The sequence below is a fragment of the Palaemon carinicauda genome, chromosome 30 (genome assembly GCF_036898095.1).
Source record: "Palaemon carinicauda isolate YSFRI2023 chromosome 30, ASM3689809v2, whole genome shotgun sequence".
NCBI lineage: Eukaryota > Metazoa > Arthropoda > Malacostraca > Decapoda > Palaemonidae > Palaemon > Palaemon carinicauda.
Window position 1 is genome coordinate 85,816,393 of NC_090754.1, and position 14,745 is coordinate 85,831,137.

Here is a 14,745-nt window from a genome sequence, read left to right on the forward strand (position 1 = left end):
GACTGAAGCGCGAAGTAAATGATGACTGGAGAAGTATTGAATAAAAGCACAAGATAGAGATGACTGGCGAAATCTAAGCGATGCCTTCTTCGTTAATAGGCGTAATAGATGATGATGATGATGATGATGATATTAATATATATATATATATATATGTATATATATGTATATATATATGTATATATATATATATATATGTATATATATATATATATATATATGTGTGTGTGTGTGTGTGTATGAACGTTCGTTATTGTGTGTGTGTGAGAGAGAGAGAGAGAGAGAGAGAGAGAGAGAGAGAGAGAGACTTTGCTTTCACGTGTTACATTCGTTCTAACGTTGTGAAAAATATCAATTAAGTGAGGAGGACCCTGAGAGGAAGTGTCTCCTCATTTTTAGTTGACCTTTTCAAGGCATCTTTATATTACTGATAAAAATGCTTTTATATTTTTACCTTCATTTGCAATTTCTTGGAATTACGTAGACCTTTAACGCGGTTTCCTTTGATTGAATCACTTTTTTTAATGTATTTTTATTGACATTTTGAATATATCGTCTTCATTGATTTTTTTAAATGTCTCTCTTTTTTCTATTGACCTTTCGAGGTGTCTTCTTCTTCTTTTCCCACTTTTATGTGGGGTCCATGTCTCTGACCAGCTTTCTCCATCTACCTCTGTTTATTACTTCTCTTGGAGTTTATTTATTTCCTTTTTACTTTCCTCACTGGGATATTTTCCCTCATGTAGAGTTTGGACTAATAGCATCCTGCCTTTTTAACTAGGGTTGTAGCTTAGCTTGTAATAATAATAATAATAATAATAATAATAATAATAATAACAATAATAATTATGATTTAGCTATGATCATAAAGAAGAAAGCATAACGGCTATAAAAAAAAATAATCTGGAAAAGTTATATCCGTATTTGCAATACCATTTTAAAGTACTGTTTTCTTGACCATCAAATATTATATCATATAGATTTACTTTTCCAGGTTATTTTTTTTATAGCCGTTATGCATTCATCTTTATGATCCTAGCTAAATCATAATTATTATTATTATTATTATTATTATTATTATTATTATTATTATTATAACAATCTAAGCTACAACCCTAGTTGAAAAAACAGGATGCTATAAGCCCAAACGCTCCAACAGGGAAAATAGCCCAGTGAGGAAAGGAAAAGAAATAAATAAACAGCAAGAGAAGTTGTAATTAATAAAATAAAACATATCAAGAACAGTATCAACATCAAAACAGATCTTATATATATAAACTATAAAAACTCCCCGAAAAAACAAGAAGAAGAATAAGATAGAATAGATAATGTAAAGAATATTGAGAAAGCTATTTGTCTTCAAGGTCTTATCCAGGGGCCAGCCCGTCTTCGTGTGCGGTATGGCTATCAAAGATAGGAGATAGATAGGTTATCGATCAATAGGCGAAAATCACCTTTAGAGGATCCACCGCCAAGGGGGAAGGGGGGAGTCAGGGGGTAACTGGAAAGGAAGTCAGCTTAGAGAGAGAGGGGGGGGGGGGCGTAAGTCGGCCAGGGTGGTTGGTTGAGTTCCGAGTTCTGGAGGAGAAGGATGGTGTATCATTCTGCCTATCTACCAACTGACCTTTTACGTGGAAAAAAAGGCATATTTCTATTTCCTCTAGAAAAATGGGTTTAGCTTATCTGTGTGTGTGTGTGGGGTGGGGGTCGTCTGGAACAAAAGGATATTTGATTTTGTGCCTAAAGTGGATAACGTGTAGCTGTTGCTAGTGAAAATGGTATATGTTTGTTGGAATTTATATATATATATATATATATATATATATACGTGCATATTGCATCTAAACGTTACTGAGAGTTTGCATACCTGTATGTATGATACACAAGTTCATATCCATGTATGTATATATGTATTTACTTATGTGTGTTTACACTCTAGATTCTAGAATAACATTTTCATTACGAATAGTACCTTTAAATATGTTAAGATCATAATTTTATCATTTGTTGATGTATGATCATTCTTTATCAAGTTGAAAATCTTTAAAACAATAAGGGAATTATGCAAGCTAATGATTAGTTTTATCTATTAGTGAAGAATTTAATGTCAGGCAAATCAATTAGGTTTTACAAATAAAACTTAAGGTTAAAACACATAGACGGTTTAAAGGTTTTAAAGGTCGCTCATGAATGGCAGAGATTAGGGACAGTGACATTGCCCTAGCAATCAGGACAATGCCCTAGAGACTGACCATATATTATATGATCAGCGCCCAAGCCTCCTCTCCATCCAAGCTAGGACCAGGGAGGGCCAGGCAGTGGCTGCTGATGACTCGGCAGATAGACCTATAAGCTCCCCCAAACCCACCCCAACCTTAGCTCACAAGGATGGTAAGGTTGCAGACACTAATAGCATTAACGAGTCTGAGCGGGGACTCGAACCCCTGACTGGCAAACACCAGGCAGAGACGTTACCAATCAGGTCAAGTTCTAGAAATAGGACCCTGAACCCCCGTCGCAGACTTTAAAGTTGTCTTGAACCTCGTCACAGTCTTGAAGTTGTCTTGAACGTTGTCACAAGCTTAAAGTAGTCTTGAACCCGTCGCAGACTTTAGAGTTGTCTTGAACCTCGTCGCAGACTTATAGTTGTCTTGAACGTTGTCACAAGCTTTAAAGTAGTCTTGAACCCTGTCGCAGACTTTAAAGTTGTCTTGAATCTCGTCACAGACCTTGAAGTTGTCTTGAACGTTGTCACAAGTTTTAAAGTAGTCTTGAACCCCATTGCAGACTTTAAAGTTGTCTTGAACCTCGTCACAGGCTTTAAAGTTTACTTGAACCCCGTCGCAGACTTGAAAGTTGTCTTGAACCTCATCGCAGACTTTTAAGTTGTTTTGAATCTCGACATAGGCTAAAAGGTGTCTTGAACCTGAATACCGACTTGAAGTTGTTTTGAACCTTGACATAGACTTGAAGTTGTTTTGAACCTCGTCTCAGACTTGAAGTTGTCTTGAAACCTCTTCACAGGGTTTAAGTTGTCCTTAGCCTCGTTGCGGACTTTAAAGTTGTCTTGAACTCCATCGCAGTTTAAATTTTTCTTGATCCTCGTTTCAGACTTAAAAGTAGTCTTGAACCTCTTTACAGACTTTAAAGTTGTCTTTAACCTCATTGCAGACTTGAGATTTCATGTTGTCTTTAGCCTCGCTTCTGACTAAAATTGCCTGGAACCTCGTTGCAGACCAAAAATTGTTCTTGAACCTTGTCGCAGACTTTGAAAGCTGTTTTGAATCTTGTTGCAGACTTGAAGTTGTCTTTAGCCTCGCTGCAGACTAAAGATGCCTTGAACCTCGTCGCAGACTTTGAAAGCTGTTTTGAACCTTGTTGCAGACTTGAAGTTGTCTTTAGGTTCGCTGCAGACTAAAGATGCCTTGAACCTCGTTGCAGACTTTGAAAGCTGTTTTGAACCTTGTTGCAGACTTGAAGTTGTCTTTAGCCTCGTTGCAGACTAAAGATGCCTTGAACCTTGATGCAGACTTGAAGTTGTCTTTAGCCTCGCTGCAGACTTTAAAGTTGCCTTGAACCTCGTCGCAGACTTTGAAAGCTGTTTTGAACCTTGTTGCAGACTTGAAGTTGTCTTTAGCCTCGCTGCAGACTAAAGATGCCTTGATCCTCGTCGCAGACTTTGAAAGCTGTTGTGAACCTTGTTGCAGACTTGAAGTTGTCTTTAGCCTTGCTGCAGACTAAAGATACCTTGAACCTCGTCGCAGACTTTGAAAGCTGTTTCGAACCTTGTTGCAGACTTGAAGTTGTCTTTAGCCCTGCTGCAGACTAAAGATGCCTTGAACCTCGTCGCAGACTTTGAAAGCTGTTTCGAACCTTGTTGCAGACTTGAAGTTGTCTTTAGCCCTGCTGCAGACTAAAGATGCCTTGATCCTCGTCGCAGACTTTGAAAGCTGTTGTGAACCTTGTTGCAGACTTGAAGTTGTCTTTAGCCTTGCTGCAGACTAAAGATACCTTGAACCTCGTCGCAGACTTTGAAAGCTGTTGTGAACCTTGTTGCAGACTTGAAGTTGTCTTTAGCCTTGATGCAGACTAAAGATACCTTGAACCTCGTCGCAGACTTTGAAAGCTGTTTCGAACCTTGTTGCAGACTTGAAGTTGTCTTTAGCCCTGCTGCAGACTAAAGATGCCTTGAACCTCGTCGCAGACTTTGGAAGCTGTTTTGAACCTTGTTGCAGACTTGAAGATATCTATAGCCTCGCTGCAGACCAAAGTTGCCTTGAATTCATCGCAGACTTTAAAAGCTGTTTTGAACCTTGTTGCAGACTTGAAGTTGTCTTTAACCTCGCTGCAGACTTTAAAGTTGCCTTGAACCTTGTCGCAGACTTCAAATTGTTCTTGAACCTCGTCGCATTCTTTACAAGCTGCCTTGAACCTTGTTGCAGACTTTAAGTTGTCTTTAACCTTGCTGCAGACTTTAAAGATGCCTTGAACCTCGTCGCAGACTTTGAAGGCTGTTGTGAACCTCGCCGCAGACTTTACAAGCTGTCTTGAACCTTGTTGCAGACTTTAAGTTGTCTTTAACCTCGCTGCAGACTTTAAAGATGCCTTGAAGCTCGTCGCAGACTTTGAAAGCTGTTTTGAACCTTGTTGCAGACTTGAAAATGTCTGTAGCCTTGCTGCAGACCAAAGTTGCCTTGAATCTCGTCGCAGACTTTAAAAGCTGTTTTGAACCTTGTTGCAGAATTGAAGTTGTCTTTAGCCTCGCTGCAGAATTTAAAGTTGCCTTAAACCTTGTCGCAGACTTCAAATTGTTCTTGAACCTTGTCGCAGACTTTACAAGCTGTCTTGAACCTTGTTGCAGAATTGAAGTTGTCTTTAGCCTCGCTTCAACCATTAAAATTTCATCTTTGATGTAGCCTACTTCGTAGACATGTTTAATTCTGGCATGAGACATGTATCTTAAGCCATGTTATAAATAATAAAACACTGTCTTAAGCCTCGTTAATGTTAAAACTGCCTTAAGCCAAGTCTTTTATGAACCACATCGTAGACGAAGGATATATCCGGTCACATAAACCATCACAAACCAATTCGATAAATATTGATGCGAATTTCTTCGTTTATGGGGGAAGAGTGTGTGGGCTGAAGGCTGCAGGATATTTATCGTTTCCTGGAAGTCGTTTTGTCTGGCAAGCAGCGAGATAAACTCGCTAAGAATATGAAGAGAAGGAGTGAGCAATATCAAGGCATAGTTTACGCCGGTCTTGCTTGCTCAGGCATTTCCGTGAATTGAAGAAATCGTAAACATAGGATGATTTACTGGGGTTGTTGATGCGAAAAGAATTGGGAAAAAATGTGCAGCTATGCTCTCTCTCTCTCTCTCTCTCTCTCTCTCTCTCTCTCTCCATATACATCAATCCCCATTTCATGATATTTTCTAGCTTCATTTCACGTAAAAAAATCTTCCCATATTTATCATTCTCCGGTAAGACTTAACACACACACTCTCTCTCTCTCTCTCTCTCTCTCTCTCTCTCTCCATATACATCAATCCCCATTTCATATTTTCTAGCTTCATTTCACGTAAAAAAAAATCCTCCATATTTATCATTTTCCGGTAAGACTTAACACTCTCTCTCTCTCTCTCTCTCTCTCTCTCTCGCTCTCCTCTCTCTCTCTCTCTCTCTCTCTCTCCATATGCATCAATCCCCATTTCATAATATTTTCTAGCTTTATTTCACGTAAAAAAAATCCTCCCATATATATCATATTCGGATATGACTTAACACGCACACTCTCTCTCTCTCTCTCTCTCTCTCTCTCTCTCTCTCTCTCGTGTAGAGTACAATGGTGTACGTTTTCAGCTCACTACACTAAATGAAGGACTCGTGTTTAAAGACGCCTGCTGGTTTTTACTTGGATATCCTCTTTTACGATAACAAATTTTAAGATAAGAAAAATAGTAATGTTTCTCATGAAAGCTGAAAGGAAAAAGTGTAGACTTATTATTATTATTATTATTATTATTATTATTATTATTATTATTATTATTATTATTATCATTACTTGCTAAGCTACAAACTTAGTTTGGAAAAGCAAGATGCTATAAGCCCAGGGCTCCAACAGGGAAAATAGCACAGTGAGGAAAGGAAACAAGGAAAAATAAAACATTTTAATAACAGTAAAAACATTCACATAAATATGCTTAGAATATATTCACATGCTTTATTATGTTGTAATCTCGGCGATAAATACATCTAGACCCTTTTTTTATTCAATTTCTTGGGGATTTATCTCATTTTATATAATTTTCTAATTCTTCCAACCCTCTTTTTCTTCACATTCTGCTGTGGGATCGATTTCATGTGATTTTAGAATAACTATGGAATTCCAGAACCGTGTTCTAACGTGACCTTTAAAGATTTAAAGGCCGCTCATGAATGGCAGAGGCAATGTACAGTGACATTGTCCTAGCAAGCAGGACAATACCCTATGATCAGCGCTCAAGCCCCCTCTCCTACCCAAGCTAGGACCAGGGATAGCCAGGCAATGGCTAATGATGACTCAACAAATAGACATACAGGCTCCCCCAAACCCCCAACTTTAGCTCACAAGGATGGCAAGGTTGCAAACACTAAAGGCACTAACGAATCTGAACGGGACTCGAACCCTCGTATGGCAAACACCAGGCAGAGACGTTACCAATCAGGCCATAACAACATTATCTCTTAAGCGGGGTTTGCACGGTCGAACCAGGTTGTCGAACCTGCTTGTCAAACGGTTTGAAGAGGTGGAGTCAGCCACAAACGCATAAGGTTTGTGGACAATGAAGCCCCGCCTACAAAAGTCAGGCTAGAACTGGAATTTCTTCGAACCGTTTGAACATCACTTCAAACACTTTTCTATCGAACCGCGTTTGACGAACCGTTCGACTGTGTAAACCCACCTTTAGGAGCACCCACTCCCCCTTGGAGGAATAATAACCCCCTATACCCCGCTACCCCCCCTTCCTCCCAAGAAAGCCCTACAGAGACGCCCACTTTATTTCTTTTCCCTTTAGAATCTGAAGTGGGCGCGTGTCAAGGAAAGGATTTTTCTAAGCAAAGGGAGGAAAAATCTTTAGGAGCAGCTTCCTTCCTCCCACCAACCCCCTTCACCCCCACGTCTGGGTGCAGGCTCACTATCGCACGCACGCCCACCCGCCCATCTATACCAGACAACCCAGGAAGCCGCCAGGACGCCCCCGCTTTAAAGAATCACACTGGAGCGAGAGAATTTTTTTTTTTTTCCAGTGCAGGTATTGGAGTCATCAGAGGGATTCCTTCCTTATTTGGCTTTCCAGTAGATGCTCTCGAGAATGTCGGCTTGGTGGGTATGTTTAGGTGGGGGGGGGGGGGCGATTGTGGGGGTAAGGGGGCATAGCTGGAAGCTCCCTGGTTCGGAGTTAGGTTTCTGGGTTGATGGATATGACCAGAAGGCTCCAGGCGGAGAAGGGGTGTGTGAGTTTTTTGACATTGGGTTCAATTTGTTTATTCAGTTTTTTACTTGGCATTTTCTAACTTATTTTTTGGCTCAATTATCTCTCTCTCTCTCTCTCTCTCTCTCTCTCTCTCTCTCCCCCAGATAAGCCTATGGAATAATAACCCAGGTAAAATTAATTAATTTGAAAATACCCCCGTCTCTCTCTCTCTCTCTCTCTCTCTCTCTCTCTCTCATATATATATATATATATATCGTGGAAATTCTGAATATTATTCAAACGTTTAACTTTTAAACTGTAAAACAAAGTTAGGAATATGGCTCTATAAAAAGAGCAAAAAAAAATTCTTTTTTCCTCTCGTTCTTTTATCTTTTGAAATTCTTGGCTTTCTCGTCTATTCCGCCTTCGTGTTGAGCTGGAGGAGGTGGAGTCTGGTGGGCCACCATTAAACTTTAAAATTTAATTGAGCTCTGTCGATGGCTGACTGGGGCGAAGGCACACGGAGGAAGATTTAGGAGCCTGATGAAAGGATTTAAGAGGGAAAGGTCGTTCTCTCTCTCTCTCTCTCTCTCTCTCTCTCTCAGGTGGGAAGACCAGATGGATGTATTCCTAAGATTTGAGAAGTCCCCCCCCCCCCTCTCTCTCTCTCTCTCTCTCTCTCTCTCTCAGGTGGGAAGAACAGATGGATGCATTCCTAAGATTTGAGAAGTCTCTTTCTCTCTCTCTCTCTCTCTCTCTCTCTCTCAGGTGGGAAGAACACATGGATGCATTCCTATGATTTGAGAAGTCCCTCTCTCTCTCTCTCTCTCTCTCCTCTCTCTCTCTCAGGTGGAAGAACAGATGGATGCATTCCTAAGATTTGAGAAGTCTCCCTCTCTCTCTCTCTCAGGTGGGAAGAACAGATAGATGCATTCCTAAGATTTGAGAAGTCTCCCTCTCTCTCTCTCTCTCTCTCTCTCTCTCTCTCTCAGGTGGGAAGAACAGATAGATGCATTCCTAAGAATTGAGAAGTCTCTCTCTCTCTCTCTCAGGTGGGAAGAACAGATTGGATGCATTCCTAAGATTTGAGAAGTCTCCCTCTCTCTCTCTCTCTCTCTCTCTCTCTCTCTCTCAGGTGGGAAGAACAGATAGATGCATTCCTAAGAATTGAGAAGTCTATCTCTCTCTCTCTCTCTCAGGTGGGAAGAACAGATGGATGTGTTCCTAAGATTTGAAAAGTCCCTCTCTCTCTCTCTCTCTCTCTCTCTCTCAGGTTGGAAGAACAGATGGAGTGTATTCCTAAGATTTGAGAGTCCTCTCTCTCTCTCTCTCTCTCTCTCTCTATCTCCTCTCTCTCTCTCTCTCCTCTCTCTCTCGGTGGGAAGACAAGGATGGATGTATTCCTAAGCTTTGAGAAGTCCCCCCCCCCCTCTTCTCTCTCTCTCTCTCTCTCTCTCTCTCAGGTGGGAAGAACAGATGGATGCATTCCTAATATTTGAGAAGTCTCTCTCTCTCTCTCTCTCTCTCTCTCTCTCAGGTGGGAAGACAAGATGGATGTATTCCTAAGCTTTGAGAAGTCCCCTCTCTCTCTCTCTCTCTCTCTCTCTCGGGTGGGAAGACAAGATGGATGGATTCCTAAGCTTTGAGAAGTCCCCTCCCTCTCTCTCTCTCTCTCTCTCTCTCTCTCTCTCTCGGGTGGGAAGACAAGATGGATGTATTCCTAAGCTTTTGAGAAGTCCCCCCCCCCCTCTCTCTCTCTCTCTCTCTCCTCTCTCTCTCTCTCTCTTTCAGGTGGGAAGAACAGATGGATGCATTCCTAAGATTCGAGAAGTCTCTCTCTCTCTCTCTCTCTCTCTTCTCTCAGGTTGGAAGAACAGATTGATGCATTCCTAAGATTTGAGAAGTCTCTCTCTCTTTCTCTCTCTCTCTCTCTCTCTCTCTCTCTCTCTCTCTCAGGTGGAAAGAACAGATGGATGCATTCCTAAGATTCGAGAAGTCTCTCTCTCTCTCTCTCTCTCTCTCTCTCTCAGGTGGAAAGAACAGATGGATGCATTCCTAAGATTCGAGAAGTCCTCTCTCTCTCTCTCTCTCTCTCTCTCTCTCTGTATATACTAGTACCTCTGCCAACTCTCTTTTACTCATAGAGTAGTGAAACCTTCAGGGATTAATTGTTATATTGAGACGTGGAAGTGATCCAATTTTGGAAATCCCAGGTTAAAGGTCAAGGTCGAGGTCAACCAAAAAGGCAAGAAATAAGCTGCTATGGTGGAGGTCTCCCCTCTACCGAGCCCCTCTGGTTATTATTATTATTATTATTATTATTAATTATTATTATTATTATTGTTATTATTACTCGCTATGATGCCATCCAACAACATACTTATGAAGAAATAAATTACCAGATGTAAACAAATAATAGACCCAAGAGACTCTACCCGTACCTACATAATTTTAGGGAAGAGCAAGAACAAGAAAAAAAAAGAAAAGAAAGATATAGTCTGCAATATGCTGAAAAGAGGGAATTGCAGATTTGGCGAAAGATGCTACTACAAGCATCCAAAGATATGCCATAATTATGAAATATATGGTAAATGTGCGTATTTAGACGGATATGGAGACGAATGCAGAGATCTCCATCCAAAAATATGCAAAATCCTAAAAGAAGGAAAAGGAGCATTTACAACAAAAAATGTCGATATATGCATCCTGCAACCATGAATGAAAGTAAGAAAACTCAGCAAACTGAAAAGAAAAATGGAAAGCAAAAAAGAAACAAAAAAAGAAACAAAAAAGCAGGCCGTGTATATACCGCGCTTTGAACCAAGAGCCCCAAGATATGAGGCCTTTCAACCCAAACCTGCACATTAGAGCCCAACTACAAAGAATGCATCTATAATGCCAGGGGTTGGTGCAGATATGGGGACAGTTGCAGGTATACACCCACAAATAAATATGAAGGCGAAAGAGCAAATATAATAGAAAAGTTGGATTTTTTAATGGCAGAATTCCGGGAAATGAAGAAAAGAACATCATATCAGAACAGGAAGGAAGCATGGGAGAATCCATATTATTACCAATATTAAATAATGGGGATGAAACACAAACCATAATAGTAATGAATGCACAGGGTTTAGTCACGAGTAACTCTAAAAGGAAAATAGAGTTCTTAGAAGAACTAACCCAAATTGAAAAAATAGATATATTAAATATAAGTGAAACATGGTATTCCCAAGAGACTGGCAGTGATGACCAGATAAAGGGTTTCCAAACTTATAGATCAGACAGAAAAAATAGGAATCAAGGGGGAACCGCAATATATGGAAGAGACATAAATCAAGGAAAAGTATGTGAAAAATACAGCAACACAGAATGTGAATTGATTGCGGTAGAATTTGAATTTGAAAAAACTAATGAATATTGTAGTTTACAGACCCCCAAACACTAAGGAGTTTGACATAATAATAGAAAAAATAGATGATATATGTAGAAACCATAAAGACTGGAATATACTCCTATCCGGAGATTTTAACTTTCCTTTCGTGGATTGGAAAGAACGGATAGAAGAAAGTGGTTGTATGTATACATATAAAAAAGATAGTAATAGTAGCGCAGAAGATAAGAGGCAATTTGAAAAGCCTCAAGATATGCTATTAGAACATAATATGCAACAAATAAACCACATTCCAACAAGAAAGGAAATGTCCTAGATCTAGTATTTGTGAATGAGGTGAATTATGTTAAAGAAATAATAGTGTATAACACGGGAATTTCAGACCACAATGTCATAGAATTGATAGTTCATTCCAAAGCAAGTGATCACAGAATTAATAAAAGCACAAAACTTTGGGAAGGATATGGAAAATATAACTTTTACAGTAAGAATATAAAATGGTCAGAAATAAATGAAGAACTGAATAAAGAATGGAAAAATGTATTTATAAGTGATAATATACAGGTAAATACGGATATACTGTACAAAATACTGGAGAAAATTGTTGAAAAATATGTACCGAAAAAAAACAATAAACAAAAGACGTGCATACCAAGAGACAGAAGGATCTTATTTCAGAAAATTAAAAAGTGAAAGAAAAATCTTGCAAAAGAAAAAGATGTGTGGAAAATGAGGGAAATAAAATGTAAGATAGAAAATGCAGAACAAAAGATTATACAGTCGAAAGAAAATGAAAAAAGGGACTTAGAAGAAAGGACACTTCAAAATATAAAAAGAAACCCCAAAGTACTTTACTCCTATGCAAAAAAGATGAATAAAAGGAGAATAGAAATAGGCCCTCTAAGAATTGAAGGACGGCTAACGAATGAAAAAAAGGAAATATGCAACATATTAGCAGAAAAATATAAGAGTGAGTTCACGCCAAGAATTGCGAATGAGAATAATGAAACAGAAATGAGAGAAGAAAATGTTGAATATCTAACGGATATAGATATTAATGAAGCAGATATTGTCACGGCTATAAACGAAATTAAAAATGGATCGGCAGCCGGACCAGATGGAGTTCCAGCGATTTTGTTAAAAAAAAACTGCAAACACTATCGCGAAGCCACTTGCAATACTGCTAAGACAGAGTGTAGATATGAGCGAGATATATGTTAAACATAAATTAGCTTATATAACCCCTATCTTCAAAAGTGGATCAAGACTAGAGGCAAGCAATTATAGACCTGTTAGTCTAACATCACATATTATGAAAGTGTATGAGAGGGTAATAAAAAAGAAAATAATGAACCATTTGGTCAAAAATAATTTGTTTAATATGGGTCAACACGGTTTCGTACCTGGAAAAAGTACACAGACCCAACTGATAGCTCACTATGAAAACATATACAATAATATGATAAATGAAAAAGACACAGATGTGATCTATCTAGATTTTGCAAAAGCCTTTGACAAGGTAGACCATAACATATTGGAGAAAAAAATGAGAAAGCATAATATTGTGGGAAAGATAGGAAAATGGGTAAAAGAATTCCTGCAAAACAGAAAACAGATAGTGGTTGCAAATGACGAGAAATCAGATGAAGCCCAGGTAATATCTGGTGTGCCCCAAGGTACGGTATTAGCTGCACTGCTATTTGTTATTATGATCTCAGACATAGACTGTGATGTTGAAAACTCCGTAGTGAGAAGTTCTCGCCGATGACACAAGAATAAGTAGAGAAATTACTTGTGATGAAGATAGGAACTCACTACAAAGAGATCTAAACAAAATATATGAATGGGCGGAGATAAATAGGATGGTATTTAACTCCGATAAATTCGAATCAATAAATTATGGAAACAGAGAACGAATGGTGTATGCATACAAGGGACCTAATAATGAGACAATCACAAACAAGGAAGCAATTAAAAACCTTGGTATAATTTTAAATAGGAATATGTTATGCAACGACCAAATAGCAACACTGTTGGCTAAATGTAAAGCAAAAATGGGAATGTTATTCAGACACTTTAAAACAAGAAAAGCTGAAACACATGATTATGCTTTACAAAACTTATGTGCGTAGTACACTCGAGTACTGCAATGTGATATGGTACCCACACTACCAAAAGGATATTGCGCAAATAGAGAGTGTACAAAGGTCCTATACTGCTAGAATAGAAGAAGTTAAGGACCTTGATTACTGGGAAAGACTGCAATTTTTAAAACTATACAGTCTAGAAAGGAGAAGAGAACGCTACATGATAATACAAGCATGGAAGCAAATAGAAGGAATTGCTGAAAACATCATGGAGCTTAAAGTATCAGAAAGAGCAAGCCGAGGTTGATTAATAGTGCCAAAAAGCATTCCAGGTAAACTGAGAAAGGCGCACAGGACATTAATCCACTACGCACCAGCATCGATAATGCAGCGACTATTTAATGTGCTGCCAGCTCATCTAAGAAACATATCAGGAGTGAGCGTAGATGCGTTTAAAAATCAGCTCGATAAATACCCAAGATGCATCCAGACCATCCAAGACTGGAAGATGCAAAATACACCGGAAGATGTATTAGCAACTCTCTGGTGGATATACGAGGTGCCTCACACTGAGGGACCTGGGGAAACCCAAACAAAAAATAAGAAAATAAGGTAAGGTAAGGAAGATACAACCCTACTTGTAAAAGCTGGATGCTATAGGGTGTAGGGCTGCAACAGAGGAAAATAGCCCAGTGAGGAAAGGTTATAAGGAAATAAACTACACGAGAAGTAATGAACAATTGAAATGAAGTATTTTAGTAACAGTATATACTGTATATATATATATATATATACATATATATATATATATGTATATATATATATATATACACACACACATATATATATATATATACAGTATATATGTATATATATATATATATATACAGTATATATATATATATATATATATACTGTACAATACATAGGTGTGTGCATGTTTATATGAAGCATAGATAGATAGGTATGTATATACATACTTATGTGTGTATGTATGTGTTAGGCGTAAGGTAAGTAATTTTATATACCACAAACATCATGAATATGTATCTGTATACATTTTGATATCTCTCTCTCTCTCTCTCTCTCTCTCTCGTTCTAAAACTCCACAATACATAATTATATGTATATGGGTTTTCTTTTTTCTTTCTCCATCGAGCCACAAGTTCCACAAACCTTATCTTCCCAGTTTCAATTATTTAATTAATGACGTTACAAAGTGATGACGTCACAACAGGTAAACAATACCTGGTAATGCCATGTTTACCCCGTAACTGATATACTCTGCAACTTGTAGCGAGCGGCTAATGGAAGGTAAACTCGACGCGTTTCTTCATCTTCTGGTTTATTAAATTTCTCCTCTTAAGGCAGCTTCGAATACAGGTGTGTCATTTACAAACTTAATAGGTTCCAAGAAGCGGTTTCTAAGGTCGAATTTTGTTACATGTGGAATGATCTTCCTAATCGGGTAGTTGAATCAGTAGAACTTCAAAAGTTCAAAGTTGGAGCAAATGCTTTTTTATTGACCAGGCGGACATGAGTCTTTTTATTGTTTATATTTGACATATTTGTTTTTGACGTTGTTAATAAATTATATATGACATATCTCTTTTGACATTACTTTTTTTAGAATGATTTATTGTTAATTTGTTCTCTTCAGTTATATATTTCCTTATTTCCTTTCCTCACGGGGCTATTTTTCCCTATTGGAGCCCCTGGGCTTATAGCATCTTGCTTTTACAATTAGGGTTGTAGCTTGCATAGTAATAATAATAATAATAATAATAATAATAATAGTAAGCCTGACC